Raw genomic sequence first — 4,275 nt, 5'->3', positions numbered from 1 at the left:
CTTCTCACTTCTCTTTCTTTTTCTCCCCTCCTCTTTTTTATCTTCCTTTTCTTCTAACTAAGGTGTGTAAAAATGCCATTTTATTGCTAAGCTAGGTAAAAATGCTAAGTATAGGTCATTTTAGAGCTAAGCCAGGTAAATAGGTCACTTTGGAGCTTACTAAGGTTATTATGGCATTTTCGAGGAAAGTAAGGTAAGTCTATATCATTTTGGAGGTAACAAAGATTATCATGACATTTTTGAGGAAAGTAAGCTAATTATAGCGCATTTTTTTTGTTTAACTTAGGTAGTTATGCCATTTAGGAGGAAAGTAAGCTAAGTATGCATTTGTTAAGGAAAACAATAGATAAAACTTACCCTCATCACAACAAATGCGATGAAGATCGCAACTAAGGTAACAATTGATCGAACGGCGTAATGATACCAAGCCTCATTATCAATGGCATATTTTCTAATCTTCTTAATCTTCAAGCGCATTGCATTCATCTTCATCTTGTGATCATCGACCACATCGGCAACATACAACTCCTATTTCATCTTCTCTTTTTCAATTCTTTTAATTTTTTCTTTCAAATACTCATTTTCTTTTTCAACTACATTTAACTTCTCGACAAGAGGGTCAGTTGCAAATTCTGGTTCACATACCTCCTAGATTAAAATATCTATGTCAACTTGATGGACATAATTTTCATAAATGCAAAATGCAACAAATATTTATAAAAGAGGATTTACCACATCTGAATCATAAAGCGGGCGATGGCTGACGGGGACGGATATCAAGACCATGGCACTATGTATAACAAACAATCATAAAAAATAAGAAAATTATACAAGTAACTATAGAAATCATACAATCATACAAGTAACTATATAAATCAAGTACAACATAAAAAATGTAATACCTAGTAATTATCTGGATTGTCGTGTTCAATAAATGCTTCGGGATCAATAAATGCATCATCATCATCATCACTATCTGTAATGACGTGCTCATCATCATCATTAATAAATGCATCATCATGTGGAAGGCCACCTCTACGTAATCGGTCAAGCATTGACAGGTCATCCGCAGCAGTAACCTATTCTAGTTCAGGCTCTTCTTGTTCCGGTTGAGGGGTGAAGTCGGTTTCACTATCGTTGTATACTTCAATGTTCTGGGGTGAAGTAGAGCGGTTCTTGAAACGTTTTTTGGGAAGACGTGCTTCTTGGAAGAATTCTTCTTCATATGTGTCTGGGTTAATGTGAGGTTCATAATCCTCTTCATTGGGGGGAGGTGGTCTAACACGTGGTGGCACTTCATAAATGACATCCCAACCATTGAGATTAGGATCACTTTGACATGCCCATGGTAGATAGAAAAGTTGGGTTGCATGTTGAGCCATAATATAGACATCGGGAACATCCAAATGGGTGCTTTGTTTGATTTCCACTATCCCTATATGTTCATGAGTCCTTCTAGTCTCCTTCGGCTGGAACCAATAACATTTGAAGACTACGACGTTTGGTGGGTTTGCACCATAGAATTGAAGTTCATAAATTGCTTCAACTCTTCCATAATACTCGGTATCTCCTTCGCCGATAGCAGAGACACAACAATTTGTAGACTTTTGGTCGGCCATAGATAGCTCTTTGCCATAGGTACGAAAGCGATACCCGTTGATGTCGTATTTGTCAAATGAACGGACCTTAAAGTCAAAACCATTAGCGACTAGTCTCAATTCGGCGTCGATAAGCTTTGAATTAGCCTAGAAGTTTAATACGAAAGGGATTGTTGCATTAGCCACAAATTAGACGAAGAAATGAAATGGTCTAATGGAAATTACCGTTTGTTTCAACCAAGAGATGAAACCGGGATAGCCGCCACCATGCTTTGCCAGAAGCTCAGACTCTTCCACGGAATCCTTTTGGATCACCGCGCCATACAAGAATTTCGCGATGTATCGACTATATCAAATTTATCCGGGAATAAGAGTGGTTCAAAGTAATTAGAAGTTGCAAAACAATGTACCGAGAACTTACTCGATGTATGGCCCTCTTCTGCTAGGTTGTTGAAGATATACAACAAAATGGCCTGCCATTCTTCGAAATCCAATGTTAAGTAATTAGAAGCACCGGTTGGTGTCGGATCCCCTTTGAATAGGCCGAGGATGGATCAACCCTTTTCGGGTTGCCAGTATGTGACACTCCAAAAAAAATTTGTGGTTTGTTTTATTTTTCAAAAGAGCCTTGCTTGGTTTGAAAGAAGGTCATTTAAACCCTTCCTAAAAACCATCTTCTAAGTTTGCCCTCTCAAAAATCCTTTTCTTGGATCTAGTTTCTTTTAAAAAAAGAAAATCCTTTTAGTTTTGGGTTTTTATTTGGTTTTGATCCCTTCTAAATTTCACCATGCCTCCTATGGTGAAATTTTCCCAAAACCTCTCCTCCCACTCTGGTGCAATCCAAACATTCTGTCCAAACAAATAAAATCCATTTTTGGATTTTATTCCAACCATTTCTCCTCCCAATATAAATCTGTCTTTTCTTTTGAGCTTAGGTGGATTACAAAGCAAGTACCCTAATGCTTTTGATTTTTGACCTCAACTCAACACCCTTGGATAGTCCTTTGTACCCACAACCCAGAACCATCTTGATCCACTCTTCTCCTGTTCAAATATTTCAAATTTCACTCACTGCAAGTTTGGACCAGATTTGCCAAATTTGGTGAAATTCATATCTACACCTCTCCAAAAATTCTACAAATATTCAGGCAGCCTCTAGATGCAATGAGAGGCCCCTCCACCAAAAACCAGCTCAAGGAAAAATCCCTACATGCCTAGATCATTCTGTCGAACACCTTGCATGCACTGTTTCTGTCCATCTTCAGTTAAATTCAGAATTTCAGTGTCAATCTTCGTCAGAGTTCAGTCACAAGCTCACAGTGCACTTGGCACGTAGCTCACGGCCTGGCTTGCTTGTCCGGAGCCTCACACGCGCGCTTGGCGCCTTCCTGGCGTCGGTGGCACCCTGGCCCGCCTGCGCCGGCGTGTCTTGCGGCGGCCGTATCACCATAGCGGCCGACAGGGAGCAAAACTGCGGCATAACGCCGTTCGGAGCCGCCCAAACCCCCTGGTGGCTCCGCGTGGCCGTTCCCTCGCCAGCGCACGCATGCAGCACCGTCGCCATGGCGCGGCATGCGCAGAGCGCTCTCCCTGCCGCCGACGGGCCCGCGCCGCCCCGTTCCGTCGAGCTCTCCCTAAACAACCCAATCCCGACGCGGTTAGCCTCTAAATGAAACCAGGGAACACCGACGACGACGCTCAACCCCTGAACCCTCCCGTGCAACCACTGCACCGCCGTAATCACCTCGCCGGAGAACCCCGTTCTCGGCAACCGCCTCGGGGCGGCTATATATAGCACCCCGAGCTTGCTCTCGCCCCCGCACGACTCCACCATCTCACCAGACCCCGCCCGGCCACTGAACGAGCCTCGAGGGGGCCTTTCCTCCTCGACTCCGGCCACCTCCGTCCGCCTCAGGCTCCGGCATCGTTCTCTCCCATGAGAACTCCTCCGCCGCCCTACTTTCGTCCGTAGCATCATACCACCTCTAGTAAGATAACCCCCACCTCAATTTTGACCTCGCAGCTCTCTCCGGCGAGATCCACGACCACCCAAACCGCCGTCCGCCGGAGCAAGCGTCGCCGCCTATGTGGTACTCTCCGGCGACCACCACCACCTCCCACAGATGCGGAATGGCGCCCTGATCATAGAGGTACTCTCCGATCTCCCTGCCTCGCCGTGGATCGCCGCCGGCGACCACCGCGGCTCTCGGGCGCCGACAAGCCCCGGCTCCCTCGTTTGAAAATTCAAACCTGACGGGTGGGACCCGCCCGTCAGCCTCTCTTGTGTTTTTTTTCGAATCGTTACTGAAAGCATACTCTGGCAAATACGCTTCCACTCTGAACCGTTTTTCTGAATTTTTCTGCAAAACCCCCTGGAAGTTTTCTGTTTCATTACAGATGGGTCCTTGGGTTAAAACCCTTATAACTTTTTATCAGAAAGGAATTTTTGATTGATTCTTTTTCTGTACTCTTCAATTTTTTGTCTAGTTTTTTATCATATTTATTTTAGAAATATTTGGAACACTTTTCTATACACTCACGGTATTTACGTTGCGTGCATATCTTTTCTTATACCGTAGATACCGGAGGAGGTGACGGAGCTGAAAACCTCGCACAGTTAGATTCCGACAACTCCGAACCAGGCAAGCATGTTTGAACTCTTGATATGATGAGTGTT

The sequence above is a fragment of the Triticum aestivum genome, chromosome 7B (genome assembly GCF_018294505.1).
Source record: "Triticum aestivum cultivar Chinese Spring chromosome 7B, IWGSC CS RefSeq v2.1, whole genome shotgun sequence".
Taxonomy (NCBI): Eukaryota; Viridiplantae; Streptophyta; class Magnoliopsida; order Poales; family Poaceae; genus Triticum; species Triticum aestivum.
This window is presented reverse-complemented; position numbering follows the sequence as displayed.